We start from the raw sequence: 24,375 nt of genomic DNA on the forward strand, positions 1-24,375 counted from the left end.
ATATATATATATGCCATGAAGATGGAGTGGCGGCGTCCGTGGAATATCGACGCCGCATGTGCATGTTAGGGAAGTGTAGCTCTGATTTATTTTTTTCAGAGACGTCATTTTTGTCCATAAATGAATGAATATTCTCCTGTGGCCATTTACCCTTTCCATACGTTTCTGTTTGTCGACGGAGACATCGTGGCCAGGCCTCGTAAAATGACTCCTGCCCACTTTGCTCCCGAGATCGGTCCTTCAGTTAAAAAATATCTAGGACTGCACAAAAAAAGAAAAAGAAAAAAATAAGCTTAGTGGACAGCGTTCTAGACTAAAAAACTGAAGGTGGCGCGGGTTCGAATCCTGTCACGTTCCTGTAATTTTTCATTTTCTTTTTTTAATTTTTATTTTTCTTCAGTTATTTGCTTCAAATGCGACTTTTTTAAAATTTTCTAATCCTTTGCCGAGCCATTCTTTTTTCATTTGGAATCTTTGCCCGTGTGGTTTTAATTTTATCATTTAAAAAACCAAATAATAAATTTAAACCATACTGTACAGTCAACCAGGTCAAATTTTTTACGTCACGATAACTGTATGGTACCACTTACTATTTTTCGTTTTATGTGCTAACAGTGGCGGTTTTATCTCTAAGATGCTGTTCGAAAGGATTGGAAACTAAATAACAGAAATGTAAAAAGGAGAGAAAGACAAACGGCCAGAAATGAATAAAATTAACTGAATGGTTAAGTGGAGTTCCTGCAACATTTGCCTTTTTGTTGAATCTCTCCCTTCGGAAGGAATTCTGTACAGTTTTCCTCCCTTTTCGCTTCGAAACGGAACAGCCAAGAGCACAGCACTGAGGCATTATTCTACTTAAAACTTCAAAGATCCACAACACTTCCTATGCTTCACACCAACGCTTGGGCCCACAATTGCTGCTAATGTCACGTCAAGCGGTTTCAGCCATTCCTGAACTGCGGACGGAGGCAAAAGCGATGCAAATAGAGATGAGGTTGTAGCTCTGTCAACAAAGTCAAACACTCTACACTGACGGTATCAACACGCTATTCTCTCGTTGGGAGAAATGTTCGTCACCAGAGTGACTATGTTGAGAAATAAATGTAGCAGCAATTAGGCATCCCTACGGACTTTTGCTGACACGGCGTTAGCAAGTTCCTTCCACTCTGGGTAGTACAAAAAATTGGCCATTTTCTGGGTTTAGATCTACCTGAATACCTTAAATATAGATTTCGACCAGCGTTAAGTTCTCCATAAATCCATAAGCAGATCTCAAAACGTGCAGTGTGCCTGCGTTGCTTTGGGGCATGCACTGCCAGGTATTCACACAGTTTATCGCACACATTTGTCGTAAGGAATGAAACAAACAGCAAATCACATTACGCCACAGTTTGACGAAAACATACGAATTGCCATCGAAGAAGTTGCATGAAGAATCGCTTTTAAAAGGAAAAGAAACGCGATGTAAGGCATTAATAATAACATTAAACAACATAGTAAGGCATTCCGGTTGGTTCAGAAACAAAAAAAAAAAAAAAAAAATTTTGAGCCACACTCGTGTCTTGGACATTAGTGGTATACAATACCCACTGTTATCGAAACGGGGTCTGTCCCCGTTGCTACCGAACGTGAAATGCATATCCTAACATATTCTCTGGCGCACCACTCAACAACCGTAAAGCATTTTATAATCTCCAAAGGGATGATCGGGAGCTGTGAGAGCACAATGCCGCTGCAGCGGCAGCTACCGGGTGCCAATAAGCGTGGCCCCGTAGACCTCCGGCGCATCTGACCTCCAAAGGTCAGTGAAGAAACCCTTCGCGGAAATGTTACTGGACCCAACTGTTATTACCGGTGTGGCAGAAAGTGAAATACATTGTAGCTGTCCTGCAGTTACACACGCGACTTCTGCATCCAAAAGAAAGGCACTTTAAAAATTCGGGCAGTGAGCAGTTTCGACTACTAAATTCAGAGGCGCACTGTTTACCACTAGACAAGGGCGTAGACATAGCAGAAGACTTTGAACAGAAGACAAGACTTACTCCAGGAACTGCCGCAGCCTACAAAGTTTCCAGATTGTCAGAGAGCAGATACTATCAGCGTGGTCTGTTATTTGTCCCCTATCCCCCAACGCTTGTCTCAATTCCGGAGATTGACAGTTCAAATGCCCATTCTATCGCTGGTTTCCATAAATCACTTTAAGGAAATGCTGGGGTGGCTAATTTCCCTTCCAAACCAAGTCTGCACTCCGTCTCTTGTAACCGCGTCCTCAGTGGAATGATACGTCCTTACTTCTTCGAAATACTAGTGATGACATTTTCTTTCACCTTCAAGATTCGTGCGGCTATCTTCGTGCTAAGAGCTGATTCTGTAAAGTGCATCAAGATCAGGTTACCTTTCTGTAGACTATGGTCCTATTTTATTAATTTTTAGCACTTCTCTTGTAACAGGTCTATTGTGTTCCTCTATTCTTCACAGCAGATCATCTATAGTCAAAGCAAACAACACAATGGTCATCCGAAAGCTCAGAGGGAATAGGAAGGAAAAAAGTTACCAAATGTTTCAACTTGAGGATACTAAACTGTCACATATTCTGCCAGTTAATTTCCGTAAGCTGGTGATAACATATTTGCACTTTTGCTGCACCAATAAATTCAGAGCATGGACTGAGGATTCTAACATAAGAATAGATACATCGCAAAGCTTTTTGTTGTAAAGTCTGGCATATGAAACCATAATAGCTGTGCCAGAACAGGTTATTCCTATTCAAAGAAAATGTAAATGCTTAAATTTCTTTTCACTGAAGGTATGCGCAATACAATGCAGATTCCAAAATGATAACAGCCTTTTGAAATGAACAAAGTAAATAGGGAAGGTCTTTTTAGGAGGAGGGAATTCGAAATAACACTATAAGCGGACAATGTCATGACAATCAATATTGTTCCAAGGCTGATATAAGTGTAATTCCTCATAAGGCTCAGAAGACAAGCAAAGCAAATTTCCAATGAGTCGAGATTAAAAATCCAACCTTGTAATTCAAATTACCAATAAAGTATGCTCTCTGCAAAAACGTGAAGCACCCACAAGGGGAGGAGGAAACAAAATGAAACTTCACAGGCTGAGAGGGTATATGATGTTATTTCGGTGACTACAAAATCGAGCCAACTTACAGAAAAAAACGTTGGTAGTGTAAACCCAACTATCACCACAATGTTGCACCTTTTGTGGTGCAAGCACTGATTCAGTTGGGAAAGGTGTCATAAAGCCTTTGTACACCCCCCTCCCCCCCTCCAATTGAGGCGAGCTTCCCACACCTGTTCTAACTGGTCCTCTACACCCCGGATACTGGCACCACAATAGAGATGATGTCCGACCCGGTCTCTCAAATGTTCTGCCAGCGACAGATCTACGGATCTTGCTGGTCATAGGAGTACCTAAACATCACGCAGACAGTTCATATGACATTTGCTGTGTGGAGATGAGAACTGTCCTGCTGGAAAATGGCAGCATGATACACAATTATGAACAATTTCAATTGGAAAGAACACACAGAAAATGTTGTGGGGCGGGAGAACCAAAGTCTGCATTTTATTGGCAGAACACTTAGAAAATGTAACACATCTGCTAAAGGGCTGCCTACACTACACTTGTCCGTTCTCTTTTAGAGTACTGGTGTGCAGTGTGGGATCCTTACCAGAGTACATCGAGAAAGTTCAAAGAAGGGCAGCACGTTTTGTATTATTTTGAAATAGGGACAGTGTCGCTGACATGATACAGGATTTGAGGTGGACATCATTAAAACAAAGGCATTTTCCACTGCGGCGGAATCTTATCACAAAATTTCAGTCACCAACTTTCTCCTCCAAATCAAACATATCTTGTTGACGCTGACCTGCACAGGGAGAAACGATCACCATAATAAAATAAGGGAAATCAGAGCTCGTTCGGAAAGATATAGGTGTTTGTTTTTTCTGCGCGCGGACTGGAATAATAGAGACTTATTGTGAAGGTGGTTCAATGAATCTTCTGCCAGGCACTTAAGTATGATTTGCAGAGTATCCATGTAGATGTAGATGTAGGTAACACATGAGATGCAGGATGTCTGTGCCATACTGCTGTGTTGTCAGAGGTTCCTCAGTCACTACCAGCCATGACATGAAGAAGTCATATCTGATGGCTTTCCATACCAGTCAGGAGCAACTGCTGTGCTTCTCCAATCATTGGAAGAATGGGATCCCTCCCCTATACTTGCTGATGAAGGTCATCCAGTGCAAAGCATATCCACCACTCAATGCTGAACACAACACATCAGTCAACAGCAGCCCAAGCTTTCCAAACACAGAACAACTTCAAATGTGATCATTTGCATTGTACTGTTGACAGCTGCCTACATATGGGTCAGTAATTCCCTAGTCCAGTTGCTGGCAGCCTCCAACTAAAGGTGTGGGGTAACATGAATGTTACAGAGAGTTCATGACTTGTTCTCAGATAGGAGGTGCAAATGTGTATGGGTTACAATGTGCTTGGAGCACAATATGTCAACCTCCCTTGTGGTGGTCAGAAACAGTCCACTGTAACCTTGACAACAAGTATGTTTCCTCTCATGTTTCCATGCAGTCAAACACGGGGCCATTGTCACATCAAAAGGCCCCACGAATCTGTATATTGCACGGTTCGACCAACCAGCAACCAGAGACCCTCAGTGAGGCCCCTTTTAAACTCTGTGAGGTGCTGTTAATATCTCTGCATGTTTCACAGCGACCACTTAACAATGAAAACTGTTCATCGCTTATACACCCTACAAAGCCTGCTAACAATACTGAAACTACACTAACACACTCTGGTGCCTGTTCTATCTGACACAAAAAATTGAACTCTTTATCATTTACATATCCACCGTGGTGTATACATGTATGGAGTTACACTGACATCCAACCATGTCTTCTAGTTGCTTCATTTATATGTCAGGCAGTGTATGTTTAAAAGAAAGACGATTTGCTTCATTGACTTTAGTCAGAACAGTGATGACAGAATTCCCCCGCCAGTGAGTCACACATCCCACCAAAGGTGTTAAAAGGATCGTACTATGACAATGTTATTTTATACTGTAACTAACAGGTGTCTTCCACAACTGAACAACTAGGCTGCATATTACTACTTTTTCACATTAGTTGCACACTAACAATCAAGTAAAGATTTTTGTACCACAATCCAAACAATGAGAACAGTAATAAGAATAATTCTAATAATGTTATGGTGGCAAAATTATGCTTTAGAAACCAGATGAAAATGAAAATCAGGTTCCTCTTATGCATCACTCATATTTCCTCTGGAAAATAGCTTTAATGCAAAATAACATGATTTCCCTTTTACAAAATGTATAATGGAAAGAAACACACAATTTCTGATATCCAGTAAGTGGATATAATAAAAATGTAAACAATATATTGACTTGAATGTGGAAAATATCATCCACAGCAGCTCAATCACAGTTACACCATGGCATTATCAGACTACTTATGTAATAAACGTAATCAAGAACCTTTCTAACACAACACAAAAGATAATAGTTCTGGCATCATTTTGAACTTATAGGCCCTAGAATGGAAACTGGTGTATATCTACCGATCTCCAAAGCAAGCAGTATCACTGTAGCAGAGAGTGTGTCTACAGAGAGAGAGAGAGAGAGAGAGAGAGAGAGAGAGAGAGAGAGAGAGAGAGAGATTTTTGGAAGCAGGGAGATGGTGTGACTGCACAATGCTTTTCTGTATTATAGAATAATAATCCATATAGAGCAAGCAAGAATTTTGATAATTACTGGTTTTTAATCTCACAGAGGGTCATGTTCAGTTCTACGAAATCAGAAGTGAAAAAGGTTTATACATATGTTTTCAATAATACATAATCGAACCTTCTATATAATAATATGAGTAGTTGTCTATTCTCATACCACTGTTTTTGTGTTTCATGATTTTTATCCAACATCATATTAAATAGATAAATTACTATTCATTGTTAAAAAAATTGTATCTTTAACTGCCAAAAAGCTGCTGTATGGATAACAATATTTGTAGAAAACTATGGTAGTTTCGATTACTGGAGCTATTGTCTAGGCAATATATTATAAAATTATGAATAAACCCACTGCCTGCAAAAGTAAGGAGTCCCTTACTAATACAGAATACCACTAATATTCTTATATAACTGGCATGCTTGAAAATCCAGTATGCACCATCAGTGAAACTATTTCTGTTGGCTCAAATGTAACTCCAGTCAAAGTAAAAAGAGAAAGAGTTAAATCTGCTATCCCAATGACTCAAACACACAAATGGCTTTTCCCACAGTAAACTGGAAGCACTTAACCTCACAAATGCTTACACAACATCAGTGACAATATAGAAACAAACTGAAAATGAAGACAAAACCCTGTCATCAGCATTATACTGTGGTAAAGGTATGGCACATGCTGACTATACAATCAGATAAGCACTCTCAACAAACAATGTTGTAGCAGTGGGCAAAGACAGTGAGACATGCTGCTACAATTAGAGTCAATCACAGGACTACCAGGAGGCTAACATAATACTTATATCACTAGGAAATCCGTGAAGTCCCACCTATGTAATTACAGTTGGTACTAAAGTCGACAGTGTATTTAAAATAAAGAGATGAAATGAAAATGTATGTAATAGACTGCACGTATACAACTTATCTGATGACCATCAGAATGAGTAACTCGATAACTTGTTTGCCACAGTAATAATCTGATACAACAGACTGATGTCCTTATTTTTTGTAACAGTTTACTTCGCAATGTCCTGCTAAATGTTTTAAATAAGAAAAATTCGTTTAAATTGTGCAAAACACTCTTGGACTTCTGGGGAATGCCAATACAGGGTAAAGCCTTGAGTTTTTGACGATTACCACCATCGTCTTCATCAGGAGTAACTGACTGTCAAAACTGCTGCTGTAGTGGCCTTATATGGCTCATAGACAGCTTCTGATTGGTCGGAAATTATGTAATGCTGTTGCAGACGGTGTCAGCATCTGCGCTGGTAGTGCCACTGCTCCAGTAGTGCCCGTGTTATTCTGGTTATGATACGAAGTTCCTTTGGACATGTATGCATGTCCAAAGAAACAGGCACTGCGGCATTTTGCATATCCTTTACATAGGCACTGCAACATCATATTTCTCTGCCGATACTGGGCAAGTGACTTTCAAGTACAATGTCTGACCTGCACAGGAATATACATAAAGAATGTACAAGTACAGGCCATAGATGCATGGTCCGCGACATGTGGAAGTTTGGGTCTGGCCATGAGTTGTGCATGGGTAGCCAAATGGAAAGACAACCGCTCGTGATAAGTGGGAAATCCGGGTTCGAGTCCCGATCGAGTACAAATTTTCATTGTCATCATTCCATTCTACAGCTAATGGTTGTCCTTATTCACAATTGCAAATACATTTAATCTGCTCCAGTAGTAGCATGCCCATTGCAATGAATCTCTATGCCTCTTCTCTGCATCGAGATCTCACTTCCATGCACCAAAAGATTCTAACCACGGTCAATGTCAAAGTAGTTCTTGCACAAGCTTATTTCTACACCCTTTTTAGTTACAGAAGACCAGTATGTAGGAGCCCAGACGAAACTATTGTTTTGTCAAATAATATGATGTGTTTGTTTGTAAAGCTGTGCTCAGAAACTGCAGATTTATCCAGGTCTTGATTTTTGTATGCCGCTGATGTTCTGAACAGGTCCAAAATGGTGTGCATGGACTGACCAATGCAATTGTTTACACACTCACAAGGAATGTTGTAAATGACATGGGTCCTGAGGTTGAGACAGTCCTCAACAGGGCATAGCATCTCCTTTTTGTTCCTAGAAGTTTGGTGGTGGTGGTGGTGGTGGTGGTGGTTGTTGTTAGTGTTTAACGTACCGTGGACAACAAGGTCATTAGAGACGGAGCGCAAGCTCGGGTTAGGGAAGGATTGAGAAGGAAATCGGCCATGCCCTTTCAAAGGAACCATCCCGGCATTTGCCTGAAACGATTTTGGGAAATCACGGAAAACCTAAATCAGGATGGCTGGAGACGGGATTGAACCGTCATCCTCCCGAATGCGAGTCCAGCGTGCTAACCACTGCACCACCTCACTCGGTCTTCGAAGTTCGGAAAATAGATCTTATACCTCCTCTTCCCAGGACTCTGCCTATTTTGCTGGATACGGCATTACAGGAAGGAAGGAATACAGCCTGTGGCTCATCATGTGAATGTTTGATATTTTCATGATTCCTTTTCTTGGAGAAGACTGACTTCATATCAGATGAACCATAGCCATTCTTTCAGAACACGTACTTCAGATGATTAATTTTGGAATCCAAGTGGTCCTTATCAGAAACAGTATTTGCTCTCTTCTGGACTGGCTGATAAAAACTCAGGGTGCTAATATATAAATCAGTGTGCATTGGCTTGTAGCACACTTAGTGGCTGAGATATCCATCCAACTTTTGTTGTACTAAAACATCTACAAATGGCAGCATTTTTTCTTTCTCTGTCTCACAAGTGAACTAAATGTTTATGTGCATAATGCTCATATGTTCAAGGAAGTCCTCAAGAGCCATATGCCCACAGCATAGATGTTTCATCAACATAACAATAAAATGAAGGTGGATGAAGGAGAGAGAAATTTAATGCGCATTCCTCAAAATGTTCCATAAAAAAGTCAGTCACTGCTGGAGACAACAGAGAGCCCATAGCCATTCCATCTGCAGTTTCATAAAATTTACAGCCATACAAGAAGTAGGTGGTCACCATAATACGTTTTGGTAGAATGAAAGTTGGATGGACGCCTCAGCCATTCAGAGTACTGCAAGCTGATGCACACAGATTTATATCTTAGCACCCAGAGTTTTCATTATCCTGTCCAGAAGAAAGTAGTTTTAAATAAATGATTACACAGAGCAAAAACTTTTCTGATAAGGACCACTTGGATTACAAAATTAATCATCTGAAGTACATGTTCTGAAAGAATGGCCATGGTTCACATGATATTAAGGCAGCACTCTCCTAGAAAAGAAAACGTGAAACATTCACATGTTGAGCCACCGATTCTATTCCTTCCTTTCTACAGTGCTACAGCCACCAAAATAGACAACATCCTGGGAAGACAAGGTGCAAGACCTATTTTACAACCTCCTAAGAAGATAAAGGAGATGCTACACCCTGTTAAGGACAGTCTCAGGCTCAGAATACCTGGTATTTATAACATCTACAGTGAGTGCAGAAGCAAGTACATTGGTCAGTCCATCCGTACCGTTTCCAACCATGGTGCAGAACATCAACAGCACATTAAAAACTGACAACTGGAGAAATATGGGGTCGCTGAAAACACTATTACAAGTAAACACAAAAAAATGTTTGATGAAACAAAAGTTTTGTGCCAGGCTAGTACATACTGTGTTCCTGAAATTAAAGATCCTGTAGAAATAAAAATGTGCGAGAACATTGTGCCAGCAGATACAATATTAGCGGTGCATGGAATTGAGCTTTTGACACAAAGATGGGATGGAAATATTTATTGCAATATACACACTGCTTTGGCAGAGGTGCCGTCACCAGCAAAGATGTTGACACCATCTGCGACAGTACTACATAATCACCAACAAATTGGAAGCTATCTGAGGGCTATATCAGACCACCAAAGCAGCAAGTTTCACAGTCAATTGCTCCTGATGAAGATGGAGATAATCAGTGAAACCTCAAGATTTCATCTTGAACTAACATGGCAAGAAATCTGAGAACATATTATAAAACAGTGCTGTCATGAAAGACTTCATTCTCATTCATTTAGATTTCCATTTACAAAATTCAGATCATATCAAGCTTCACAGGGTATTAGGTACTTTACTGTTCAAATCATGCAATCAGCTGTATGTCAGGTCAGTTGTCTCCCAAGTAAATATAGTACTCACAGTTTTGGAAACACAAATATTGTCCGATGTAGAATACACATAGAGAAAACATTGAAGTATTCTGTTCATTACTTCACTAATAACACTACAATGTTGAAGCAATAAAAAACATATACATAATTGGTATACCACTTTTATTATTCCTCAACATCATAATGTATAAGAATGTCAAATGACAATGTGTAGCCGCACGGGATTAGCCGAGCGGTCTAAGGCACTGCAGTCACGGACTGTGCGGCTGATCCCTGCGGAGGTTTGAGTCCTCCCTCGGGCATGGGTGTGTGTGTTTGTCCTTAGGATAATTCAGGTTAAGTAATGTGTAAACTTAGGGACTGATGACCTTAGCAGTTAAGTCCCATAAGATTTCACACACATTTGAACATTTTTGACAATGTGTACTTAAAATTAGCTCTTTCAGTTATAGGGATCAAAACCCTGTCTAGAGTGCCTTCTAGCTTATAATTCCAAGTTTAAATCTACATCTCTACTCTGCAAACCACTATGAAATGCATGGTAGTGTGTGCATCCCATTGTATCATTTATAATTCTTCTCATTCCATTCAGTATGGAGTACAGCCAGAACGATGGGTTGAATGCCTCTGTGTGTGCTGTAATTAATCTAATCTTGTTCTCAAGAGCCCTGTGTGAGCGACTTGTAAGGGGTTGTAGTACGTTCCTTAAATCATCATTTAAAGCTGGTTCTTGTAACTGTGTAAGTAGGCTTGCTCGGAATAGTTGATGTCTATCTTCACGAGTCTGGCAGAGTTTCTTCAGCATCTCTGTCACACTCTCTCACATGTCAATCAAACCTGTGATCAGGCACGCTTCCCTCCTCTGTGTATGTTCAATGTCCCGTGTTAGTGGGTTCAGGTACACACACTTGACCAACATTCCAGAATGGATGGCATGAGTGATTTGTAAGCAGTCTCCTTTGCAGGCTATTTGTTTTTTCCCAGTATTATATCCATAAATTGAAGTCTACCACATGCTTAACCAATGACTGAGCCTATACATTCATTCCATTTCATATTCCCATGAAGTGTTACATCCAGGTATTTGTATGAGTTAGCCGAATCCAACTGCGACACATTGATATTATAGTCATATTGTTTTTTGTTTCTTTGCAAAATGCACACTTAAAGTAAGTAGCCAGTCTTTGTACTACTTTGAAATCTAATCAAGATCTGACTGAATATTTATGCAGTAACTTTGTTACAGGTAAGTACCTCATCTGCAAAAAGTCTGAAGTTACTAATAATATGTCTGTATGGTGATTAATAAACAACATGAACAGCAAGGGTCCAACCCGACACATTTCCCTGGGACACACCTGAAGTTAGTGCTACATGTCACTGATTCTCCCTCTAAGATAACATGTTGTGTCTTCCTTACCAAAAAATCCTCAATCCAGTCACAAATTTCACTAGATGCCTCATATGATTGTATTTTTGGCATTAAGTGTAGATGTGGTATGGAGTCAAATGCTCTTTGGAAATCATATAATACTGCATCTACTTGACTGCCTTGATCTAAAGCTTTCAGTGTGTCATATGCTGATTGGCATGGAGAAGGTCATTGGGTTCGAGATACATTATTATATTTGAGTTCAGAATACGTTTAAATTTCTACAACAAATCGATGTCAAGGATACTGGATGGTAATTTTAAGGCTAAATTCTACTACCCTCCTTGTAAACAGGTGTGATCTGCACTTTCTTCCAACTACTGGGCAATGTTTTTTGTTTGAAAATTCAACGATAGATTATAATTAGAAAAGGGGCTAACTTAGCTGCAAATTAAATATAGAATCTGATAGGGATTCCATTGGGCCCTGGAGCTTTATTAAGTTTTAATGATTTCAGCTCTTTCTCAACACCACTGATACTCTCAATTATTTATTCATTTTTTAAATTGGTAGGAGGATCAAATTGAGGCAGTTCTCCTGGGTTTCCCTTTGTGCAGGATTTCAGCTTTTGCTTTGCTGCCCTTACTTTCAGTTCCTGTCTCATTCACAAATGACTGGACACTAAGTTTTACATGCAACTAGTGTATCTTTGGGTTTTGTGGAAGATCATTTGACAATATTCTGCTATGGTAGTCATTGAAGGCTTCATGCAGCATTGCTCTCTTGACAGCGAAATACATCCTATTCAGCATCTCTCTTTGTATAGCCCCATGCTTTGTTATAGACCTCTTATGCAGTAGTTTCCGCTCCTTTAGAAGTTTCCTTAAAGTGGCTGTATACCATGAAGACACCCTCCCATTATCAACTGATCTACTGGGTATGTATCCATCCAGTGCCCCCCCCCCCAAAAACAAAAAAACACACAACTAGCAAAAACGAAACAAAATCCTCCAAACACCCCAACCTCCACCTATTTTAACCACTCCCAACCTACTCAATAGCAATTGTAAACACAACACCCACAAAGAAATAGAACAAACAAACCTAAAACCAGCTATCAGAAAACAAAACAAAGCAGCACCTCAAAGATATAAATATGAATGATAACAAAAATAATACGCAAATAATACAATCCCCCTGATGGCCAACATACATCTCTCAAACCAGGTCCCCCATCAGATAGATCGTCAAACATTGTCATGGTGACACCACTACATATATAGGTCCCTGATTAGAGAAACCAGGACTCTAGTCAACTTCACATTCTCATTGCACATGACCTCATACAGTTGGCAATCCAGCCAAACTCCAGTAAGAACTTTATCATCGCAATCATATCTTCATCCATCATAATCCAAAGAAAACAAGAAAAGCACTACTACATTTTAGTCCATAAATAACAAGAAAATGGTTCAAATGGCTCTGAGCACTATGGGACTTAACTTCTGAGGTCATCAGTCCCCTAGAACTTAAACCTAACTAACCTAAGGACATCACACACATCCATGCCCGATGCAGGATTCGAACCTACGACCACATAAATAACACACAACAGTAATCATACCTGATACAAACATGAATGCATAAACCCCACTAAACAATAAATCAGTGTAAAACACTGATGATACAGTACAGTCTTCCGACAGCTTCACAGAATAATTACACAAACTCACATAACCAAATACCATAAACATCTTCAAACATGAACATCTACCACACGAGCATGACACTAAATACTACAACATGCCATCTACAAACATGATCCAACTCAAAAACAACACGCCACAATGTGGCATGCAACACAGCTTATGTCAAGGGTCAAAGCCGACGGGTGGAATCGGATACTTCCTTGACCCTAGGTGCTGACACATCTTTAAGACATCATCATCATTAGATCCATAGTTGCAAATATTTATGCTTATGATACTACACATTGTTTTATTCAGTCCTGGGTCTGTTATTAAGTCACACTCACCTTCTTCTACTTCCGTACTCCATTTTTTCAACAATCACTGTTTAGGCTCTTACATATCTGGACACCAACAATTTTTTATTGCACAAAACATATTACTCTTAAAGTATACAAGATCCCAGAAAAACATACAAGAATGTTAGAGGCAGGACAATCCAGTGCAGGAGCAACTCCAAGACTAAATAACACATCAAAGGACACTATAAACAGTTGTATTTACAACAGTCTGAGTCACAAAGTAACATTCTCTCATAGTCATGTTGCAACTAATGGTCAATGTAGTACTCATCACAAAACAATATCATGTTCCACAGATCATTTGCATGCTAAATCATAATGATATGGAATAAGCCATTTTATATCTGCACCATAAATTATTTTGTAAATATGGCTAAATGCTTATCATTTACAAGTGTGAGTTATAAATACTGCTGTATAAATTTTAAAGTTTATGTTTTAATGAATGCCTGATGATAAGACCAAGGGCACCTATACTTGAGGGCAAGTGTTTTCCTTTTTTACTTTGTTCTGTATAAGTGTTCTATGTTTGTTTTCTTGACATGCTCCCCAGCATGAGGTTTACTGTGAATCAGACTTATTGAACAAGTAACTGACTCCTATACCAAGCTAGCGAAGCATACACTCTCTGCTCAAATGCAAAAAACTAAACAAAATTGCTATATGGCACTTAGCCAATGTTTATAAGCACAAATGATCAAACATCGTGAGTCTAACAATTCAAAACATAATATCTTTTTAATTCTTTCTGCTGGTGTATGATTTAAAACCAAGCTAATCATCTTTGTAGGCCCTTGTAAACAATGAAAGGCGATTCACGGCTGAGGCTTTGGTTTCACTAATCCGTCTCATGTAACGATGAAATGCATGCACTAATAAAGACAAACTTGACATTACCCCCACAGTGTCATAAGGATCGGGCCTTTTACAATGTTACACGAGTATGATGCAGCAACACTCACCTGAAACCTTGAAGCTTCTCTTGCACTCTTCCTACAACAGTTTTCTTTGGAGACTGTGGCCGGTCTTCTAAATCCATACCAACCATAGCCTGGGCGAGATGAAGGTTCTCTTCATTCATGGTGAAAAGCAGCGGCTAAAACACCAACACACTATGTCAGTTACAGCAGTCCCACCAGACAACGAAAAAGCGTCAAAACTAACGATTCATGTTGTTTTAAATAATACACATAGGATGACTGAGGCTGAAATTTTATTTATGGGCAGGTACAGTGTAAATCGAATCCGCAACTGAGGTTTAGAGAGAACCCTGCGTCTACTCTAAAAGATTTTTTGGACGTAATATACCGATAAATTGTAAATTCGTTGGGAGAAGCGGGGAATTATTGTTAGCAATTAATATTCCACCACCTACAGGCATGAATGTCTCCAAATAAACAAATATGCAACAACACTTGCTTTGCAAAAAAGTCGCGAACAGATTGTAAACAATGCTCAAAGTTTGAACACTAGTGTACTGCTTCTCTAACTCAACTACCCTCATCACAAGATTGTCGGGATATATTCTTTTATCAGCACATTTTGATCTGCATAGACAGAGGTGGATACCTGTGATCCCACAAGAAATAATCACTTGATGCTAATACCTGTCACGTTGTATATATCACAACAAGCGGCGCGACGCGTTCGGCACAAACAACAACACGACGTTCTCCCACCAACACACGACTTACAAATGACGGGCAGCGGCACTGGGACGAACAGCTGTTTTACGTGAAGGTGCTGCCATCTCTCATCGAAGCTTCAAGCTAGTAGCCGCCATTGTGGCGTTGGTCGCTCTCCAGGTGGAATAATTTGCCGCTGTGTGGCAGCAGCATAGTTTCTTGCTCGTGTATTGCTGGAATAAACTGGTCTCTGGCGAAAAGACTACTCGTAAAAGCTATGTCGAAGAGCTTAGTTACTATTCAGACAGCCTATTTAACAGTGAATCCATCCTATTTTAGAAAAATGAAAATAGCTGCCCACACACGAGCGGACTTCCGCGACAGGACAATTCTGCAGGTTACCGGGGGAGAAAGGGATTTAGTCCCTCCAATCTGCCCGCAGGCAGGAGCCATTTGTGTGTGGTATAAATCGGTGGATTGCATGATTTATACGCGGGTCCACGACTGCGGTACATGCACGATAGGCCAGAGACCACAGGTGACGGATTTCAGGAGCTGTGGCTGTGCCTCACCGCGAGTATGGTGGGCAGTGCGGCGTCTTGAAGGCAATTTATGTATTTAGTATATTTTCGCACTTCTAAAGCAGTTTACATCTTCGATGGAAAGTATGGACGACGCCAGGAAGAAAGTTGTGGCAGTCGCCAGCGGTGTGTACGCTATGTACTCATACATCTTTCGAAAGAAAAATCGTAGAATTTGGGAGAAAAAAATGGAATGCCGAAAATAAACATTCCAGCCATACGGGTCCGATTCGTAGTCTCAGAGATACTAAACCAGACGATTTCCTGAATTACCTAAGAAGAAGCCAGAATAATTTCGAAGCACTTATAGGTGTTACCACTCAGTAGCCGATATCCAGGGTGATCCTTATTAACATTTAAGAAAACTCCGCAGCGGCGTAGATAAGGCTGAGACAAGCAATTGAACGTAAGATGTCGAGAAAAATTCCAGAAGTGATGAGAGATCTACATCTACATGGATATTCTGCAAATCACATTTAAGTGGCTGGCAGAGGGTTCATCGAACCATCTTCGCAATTCTCTATTATTCCAATCTCGTATAGCGCGCGGGAAGAATGAACACCTATATCTTTCCGTACGAGCTCTGATTTCCCTTTTTTTGTCTTGGTGATCGTTCCTCCCTATGTAAATCGGTGCAACAAAATATTTTCGCATTCGGAGGAGAAAGTTGGTGATTGGCATTTCGTGAGAAGATTCCGTCGCAACGAAAAACGCCTTTCTTTTAATGATGTCCATCCCAAATCCTGTATCATTTCAGTGACACTCTCTTCCATATTTCGCGATAAAACAAAACGTGCTGCCTTTCTTTGAACTTTTTCGATGCACTCAGTCAGTCCTATCTGGTAAGGATCCCACACCGCGCAAGAGTATTCTAAAAGTGGACGGACAAGCGTAGTGTAGGCGGTCTCCTTAGTAGGTCTGTTTTCTAAGTGTCCTACCAATAAAATGCAGTCTTTGGTTAGCCTTCCCCACAACATTTTCTGTGTGTTCCTTCCAATTTAAATTGTTCGTAATTGTAATACCTAGGTATTTAGTTGAATTTACGACTTTTAGATTAGACTGATTTATCGTGGACCCGAAGTTTAACGCGTTCCTTTTAGCACTCATGCGGATGACCTCACCATTTTCATTATTTAAGGTCAACTGCCACTTTTCGCACCATTCCGATATTTCTTCTAAATCGTTTTGCAGTTTGTTTCGGTCTTTTGATGACTTTATTAGTCGATAAACGACAGCGTCATCTGCAAACAAGAAGACGGCTGCTCAGAATTGTCTTCCAAATCGTTTATATAGATAAGAAACAGCAAAGGGCCTATAACGCTAACTTGGGGAACGCCAGAAACCACTTCTGTTTTACTCGATGACTTTCCGTCAATTACAACGAACTGTGACCTCTCTGACAGGAAATCACAGATCCAGTCACATAACTGAGACGATAGTCCATAAGCACGCAATTTCACTACAAGCCGCTTGTGTGGTACAGTGTCAAAAGTCTTCTGGAAATCCAGAAATACGGAATCGATTTGGAATCCCTTGAAAATAGCACTCAGCAGTTCATGTGAACAAAGAGCTAGTCGCGTTTCACAGGAACGATGTTTTCTAAATCCATATTGGCTGTGTGTCACTAGACCGTTTTCTTCGAGGTAATTCATTATGTTCGAACACAATATATGTTCTAAAATCCTGCTGCATATCGACGTTAACGATATGGGCCTGTAATTTAGTGGATTACTCCTACTACTTTTCTTGAACATTGGTGTGACCTGTGCAACTTCCCAGTCTTTGGGTATAGATCTTTCGTCGAGCGAATGGTTGTATATGATTGTTAAGTATGGAGTTAATGCATCAGCATACTCCGAAAGGAACCTAATTGGTATACAGTCTGGACTAGAAGACTTGCTTTTATTAAGTGATTTAAGTTGCTTCACTACTCCGAGGATATTTACTTCTACGTTACTCATGTTGGCAGATGTTCTCGATTCGAATTCTGGAATATTTGCTTCGTCTTCTTATGTGAACGCATTTCGGAAGGCTGTGTTTAGTAACTCTGCTTTGGTAGCGGGATTTTGCGTCTGTTTAAATTTGGCATATATGTTTCGTTGTTTCTGCAAAAGTATTCTAACGCGTTTTGTGTATTAGGAGGATCAGCTCCGTCGTTTGTTAATTTATTTGGTATAAATCTCTCAATTGCTGCCGATACTATTTCTTTGAATTTAAGCCACATCTGGTCTACACTTACATTATTAATTTGGAATGAGTGGAGATTGTCACTTAGGAAGGCGTCAAGTGAATTTTTTTCTGCTTTTTTGAATATGTATATTTTTCGCTTATTTTTCGAGGATTTGGGGATTACAATATTCAATGTTGCTACGACAGCCCTGTGTTCACTAATCCCTGAATCGGTTTTGATGCTCATTATTAACTCAGGATTATTTGTTGCTGAGAGGTCAAATGTGTTTTCGCAACCGTTTACTATTCGCGTGGGCTCATGAACTAATTGCTCGAGATAGTTTTCAGAGAATGCGTTTAGCACAATTTCGGATGATATTTTATGCGTACCTCCGGAATTAAACATGTATTTTTGCCAACATACCGAGGGTAAATTAAAGTCACCACCAACTATTATCGTATGATTCGGGTACGTGCTTGAAATAAAACTCAAGTTTTCTTTGAACCTTTCAGCAACTGCATCATCTGAATTGGGAGGTCGGTAAAAGGATCCAATTATTATTTTATTCCGGTTGCCAACAATGACCTCTGCCCATACTAACTCACAGGAAGTATCTACTTCAATTTCGCGAGAAGTTAAACTACTTCTGACAGCAACAAACACGCCTCCGCCAACCGTGTTTAGCCTATCCTTTCAGAACACCGTTAGGTTCTTCGCAAAAATTTCGGCGTTAGCCAGCTTTCGTGCCTATAAAGATTTGATCATCAGTGCTTTCTATTAGCTACGACAATTTACAACTGTTATACCAATGGTTCCTGTATCTACTTGTTTCCCGTGTTCAGCCTGCACCCTTTGTGACTGAAGCCCTCCTTGTGTTTTCCCGACACCCTCTAACCTAAAAAACCGCCCAGTCCACGTCACACAGCCCCTGCTACCCTTGTAGCCGCCTCCTGCTTATAGTGGACACCTGACCTAATAAGCGGAACCCGAAACTCAACCACCCTTTGGCGCAAGTCCAGGAATCTGCAGCCTACACGGTCGCAGAACCGTCTGAGCCTCTGACTCAGACTCTCCACTCGGCTCTGTACCAGAGGTCCGCAGTCGGTCCTGTATACTATGCTGCAAATGGTCAGCTCTGCTTTCATCTTGCAAGCAAGACTGGCAGCCTTTACCACTTCTGTTAGCCGCTAGAAACCAGAGAGAATCTCTTCTGATACAAAGTGACACACATCATTGGTACTGACATGAGCAACCACCTGCAGTTGGCTGCACCCTGTGCTCTTTGTGGCATCCGGGAGGACCCTTTCCACATCTGGAATGACTCCACCCGGTATGCACACGGAGTGCACATTGGATTTCTTACCCTTCTTGTCAGCCAAGTCCCTAAGGGGCCCCATAACGCGCCTAACGTTGGAGCCCCCAACTACTAATAATCCCACCCTCTGCAATTGCCCGGATCTTGCAGGCGATGTTGAACGTGTGACGTAACCAGGCGATGTACCTCGTCGCCTGTGTAGCTGTTGAGTCTATGGGTCTGTCACGCCCTATGATCCCAACACGAGTCAAGTTTTCACATAAGTAGGGCTCGGGACTCACATGCGCGACAGTAGTGCATAGATTGCAGGGTTCGTACCTAGCGTTTGGCAGGCAGTATTTTCTTTCTTTCGTTTCGTGAGACGTTGCGCGTTTACATTGAGGTAAGATTTATTATTCTACAGGGCTATTACAAATGATTGAAGCGATTTCATAAATTCACTGTAGCTCCATTCATTGACATATGGTCACGACACACTACAGATACGTAGAAAAACTCATAAAGTTTTGTTCGGCTGAGGCCGCACTTCAGGTTTCTGCCACCAGAGCGCTCGAGAGCGCAGTGAGACAAAATGGCGACAGGAGCCGAGAAAGCGTATGTCGTGCTTGAAATGCACTTACATCAGTCAGTCATAACAGTGCAACGACACTTCAGGACGAAGTTCAACAAAGATCCACCAACTGCTAACTCCATTGGGCGATGGTATGCGCAGTTTAAAGCTTCTGGATGCCTCTGTAAGGGGAAATCAACGGGTCGGCCTGCAGTGAGCGAAGAAACGGTTGAACGCGTGCGGGCAAGTTTCACGCGTAGCCCGCGGAAGTCGACGAATAAAGCAAGCAGGGAGCTAAACGTACCACAGCCGACGGCTTGGAAAATCTTACGGAAAAGGCTAAAGCAGAAGCCTTACCGTTTACAATTGCTACAAGCCCTGACACCCGATGACAAAGTCAAATGCTTTGAATTTTCGGCGCGGTTGAAATAGATCATGGAAGAGGATGCGTTCAGTGTGAAACTTGTTTTCAGTAATGAAGCAACATTTTTTCTTAATGGTGAAGTGAACAGACACAATGTGCGAATCTGGGCGGTAGAGAATCCTCACGCATTCGTGCAGCAAATTCGCAATTCACCAAAAGTTAACGTGTTTTGTGCAATCTCACAGTTTAAAGTTTACACCCCCTTTTTCTTCTGCGAAAAAAACGTTACAGGACATGTGTATCTGGACATGCTGGAAAATTGGCTCATGCCACAACTGGAGACCGACAGCGCCGACTTCATCTTTCAACAGGATGGTGCTCCACCGCACTTCCATCATGATGTTCGGCATTTCTTAAACAGGAGATTGGAAAACCGATGGATCGATCGTGGTGGAGATCATGATCAGCAATTCATGTCGTGGCCTCCACGCTCTCCCGACTTAACCCCATGCGATTTCTTTCTGTGGGGTTATGTGAAAGATTCAGTGTTTAAACCTCTTCTACCAAGAAACGTGCCAGAATTGCGAGCTCGCATCAACGATGCTTTCGGACTCATTGATGGGGACATGCTGCGCCGGTGTGGGAGGAACTTGATTATCGGCTTGATGTCTGCCGAATCACTAAAGGGGCACATATCAAACATTTGTGAATGCCTAAAAAAACTTTTTGAGATTTTGTATGTGTGTGCAAAGCATTGTGAAAATATCTCAAATAATAAAGTTATTGTAGAGCTGTGAAATCGCTTCAATCATTTGTAATAACCCTGTATATACCGGTTTCGTGTTCTCCGCTGGTTTGTTGCAAAGTGCAGTACAAAAAAAAAAAACCTACTGTATTGTGCCGTAACCAGTAAACGAGCTACATTTTCATTACTAGTTGATGTCTCTAAACAATAAATAAACAAAGGGACAAAAAAAAAAACAGAATAAGAACAGCTTATCGTTGATTACAGCAAGGACAATAATTTTGCAACTTTTACATTTACAACAGATCACATTTATAAAAGGTGTTCGAAATTTGCACCTTTTGCTCGAATGCGAGTATCGCATCGCCCATTCCTCCCTTCACGCCCAAGCTCAATAGCTGCACGTGTGCCGAGGTACGTCGTCTGGCGGCGTCACATGTTCAACGTCTCTCATTTACTTTTGGGGTATTTGCCGACATTTGCGGCTCCATGTGTCTTCTATTACATTATCGGTATCTCAGCGTCATCTACGACACTTCAGGAGTTTTTAAACGTAAAAAACAATCACCCTGCGTAGCATGTGGCGCAGCAAATTGTACATAAACGTTGTCTTTTATTTTTAGAAATGGTGGGCCCGAAGCTACAGAAACAAGACACTGTGATGCGTGAAAGCATTTCACCAGAACAAAGACTGGCCGCCACGCTTTGATATTTACCTACCGGGCGGAGTTACGAGGATTTAAAATTCACAACAAAGATTGGGATATGTGGTTCCCGAAATGTGCCGAATTATTTACGAGATCTTGTAGGATGAATACATGAAGGTAGGCGTAAAGACTTAGCGAAATTTAGAAAGTAAATTGCCTTTTTATTAAACAGTGAACATAGATATACTGATATAAATAAGTCAAAGATTACCTATTCAAGAAGGAACGTCTTAACAAAATTCTTGACGAATGTAGAACAATGTTAAAATAATTTATGTTGTACAAATTTTAATACAACTAAATGACAAGAGAAAAACAACATTTTTGGTATCGGAATAATAACTAAACTTTTTCACTGATACCCAAAACTATAGTAGCTATCTTTTGACGAAGAAGTCAGTTGTGCGGTATGGGATGAACCATAAGATGCACTGGATGAATTGTGAGTAGTCGGGATGTAAGGAAACGCAAACACTTGTGGGGCTGTTGATTCGTACAGATCTGTGTTATCTGTGAGTTCAAAATGGTTCAAATGGCTCTGAGCCCTATGGGACTTAACATCTGAGGTCATCAGTCCCCTAGAACTTAGAACTACTTAAACCTAACTAACCGAAGGACATTACACACATCCATGCCCAAGGCAAGATTCGAACCTGCGACGCAGCGGTCGCGCGGTTCCAGACTGAAGCGCCTAGAACCGCTCGGCCACACTGGCCGGCTATCTGTGAGTTGATTCTTCTTTCCCCGAGTTACGACCTTTTGTATTACCGCCTCAGCAAGGATTTGCAGCGTTTCGTCCATTTTACGCAATTTTACCGAAACATAGTTCCCAAGTGCAGCACAGTCGTCCGCAATTGTCGGCTGAATGTTGAGGGCTGCAGTGCATATTTTCATGAACATGACCAAGTCTTTCACTGTCTCTCTAGTTTGCTTCTTCTTCGTCTGTGGTTCTCTGAAAAACTGAAAAAAAGACGTGTATGAGACTGTAAAGCATACTTTTGAATACCTTTCCTGTTTCAGATATTACAGACCAAAGACAAATGGAAAAAAGAGGCCCACAAGTTCACGAAGAAATGGCAGACGATAAACTGTGGAGGATGCATTGGTGGGAAACACATCAGAATTTCGAAACCAAGAAACAGTGTAGAGTTATATTACAATTATTACAAGTTTTATAGTACAGTTTTAATGGCTGTTGTTAATGCAGACTGTGAGTTTATGTTTGTTGACGTGGAAAAATCAGGAAGTGTCTTCGAAGCTACAACGTTTTATGAACGGTTACAATCGGGAACATTAAAGTTACCAACCAGCGAAGAGACATACTAAGGAATAACCTTCGCATTTTTCGAAGACGCAGTATCTGCTTTGCATATCAACGTTTTGAGACCATACGCTCAGTGGAATCTCAATCACGAATGAAGTGTTTTCAACTACAGATTATCACGTGCAAGAAAAGTTGTAGAAAATGCTTTTGAACTGATGGCGTCTAGATTCGTCTCCTACACCCAAGCATTAGCATCGATCCTCGTAAGATTAAATACGTTATTATAGCTATGTGCACTTTGCATAATTTTTTTATGCGTTCGAGCACTGCCTACTGCAAACCTCTGGCTGCTGACCGGGAAAATCCAGTCACTCATGCAGTAGAGCCTGGTTCGTGGAGAGATGTCAATGAAAATGAATTAGTACCACTAGAGCCCCCCCCCCCCCCCCCGCACCATAGCTCAGTTATTTGCCGTGAACATCATAAACGATCGAGAGCAGTATAAGGAAAAGTGCCTTGGCAGGATGAAATGATAAACAAATGAAAAGCTTAACTTTGTACTTTCCGATGTGTTAATTATGAATAAGCTACCTAAAAGAATGTCTATAGTTTAATGTGGTGCATGGTTGAAGTTATAAAGGTAGTATATGGGCATACTGTAATGCATTTCAGAAGTAAGCTGACATTAATGAAATACTCATCACTCGCTTGTGTTTTTCTGTCACCTTCGTTTCCTACTTTCTTCATTTCTGCTGTCTGTCATTGGCTCAACAACCTCTAGCCCCTCCTCATTTCCCTTTTGATAACCTCGGGGAGGGTGTTCTTGGTCTTTTGTAAAATGCAGTAACTCATAACACCTGTAAAATAATGAACATAAGACGTGCGTAGTTCAATAATGAATGCAGTATAAATAACTTTTTATTGGCACTCACCATAATGATGGTTCATACCATTCATCTTTCCCTTTTCCGCTTCTTTCAGAGGCCTTCACCTTCCTTGGCTCCATTCTGTAGGTGCATCTCAAATTTTGTGTCTTCATTTTTATTGTAGTCTGGTCCACAGTTGGAACATCGTCTAAAAGTTTTTCAAGAATCTCTGCGTACGCTCTATTTTTTATGTTTTTGTTGGGGTAATGTTCATGGTTGATTTTCCATAAACAAAGTCTTTCGCGGTACAGTTCAATAAGTTTTTTTTATGTGGTCATTATTCCACTCCTTCGCCATAACTGTAGAGATACTGAAAATGAGAGAAGACGCAATGAAACGTAGCACATAAATAAGGAGACAGGTGCTGTGAGAGCGATGAAAGCCGGTATGTGGGCAGAGGCCTGCTCGGCTACTGTGGCGTGTTGCAGGGTTCGAACATGTGTGTACCTGCTTCGAGGCCGGACCTCCAGCTCCGTCTCAAGGGCGCACCTCCCTCCACTAACGCGCAGGTTTTCAAGACTATCACAGGCGTCTAGAGCTAACAGAAATAGGGATGCTCAGTTACCAAGCAATCCGTTAGATGTCTCTACGGTCACGCTTACCATGATGCTTTGCGAGTCCAGTGTGCGCATTTCAGCTGTTTACTTGTTTAGATTCAAGATTGAGAGAAGTTCATTCAAGGCGACGGTGCATCGGAGATATACCACAAACACGCTATTTTTTTACGATTTGTTATAATTTAATTTCGGTCAGTAACATATCG

General features: G+C 40.8%; 2 long non-coding RNA genes across 3 annotated transcripts in view; both read right to left on the reverse strand.

Moving 5' to 3' along the window:
- Positions 1-15,111, reverse strand: part of LOC126458201 (uncharacterized) — a 205,803-nt gene extending 190,692 nt beyond the window's left edge. For both annotated transcript variants that reach the window (XR_007585593.1, XR_007585592.1), the window contains exons 1-2: positions 14,973-15,111; positions 14,328-14,461 (exon numbers count right to left, since the gene is read on the reverse strand). This is a non-coding gene — a long non-coding RNA (uncharacterized LOC126458201). The remainder of the gene's footprint in view (positions 1-14,327; positions 14,462-14,972) is intronic.
- Positions 15,112-21,754: 6,643 nt separating this feature from the next.
- LOC126456081 (uncharacterized) lies at positions 21,755-24,100 on the reverse strand. Its single transcript, XR_007585364.1, has 3 exons — positions 24,060-24,100; positions 23,619-23,922; positions 21,755-22,382 (listed from the first exon to the last, which is right to left on the reverse strand). It is a non-coding gene; the product is annotated as an uncharacterized LOC126456081 (long non-coding RNA).
- Positions 24,101-24,375: the final 275 nt, after the last annotated feature.

This window comes from Schistocerca serialis, chromosome 2 (assembly GCF_023864345.2).
Source record: "Schistocerca serialis cubense isolate TAMUIC-IGC-003099 chromosome 2, iqSchSeri2.2, whole genome shotgun sequence".
Taxonomy (NCBI): Eukaryota; Metazoa; Arthropoda; class Insecta; order Orthoptera; family Acrididae; genus Schistocerca; species Schistocerca serialis.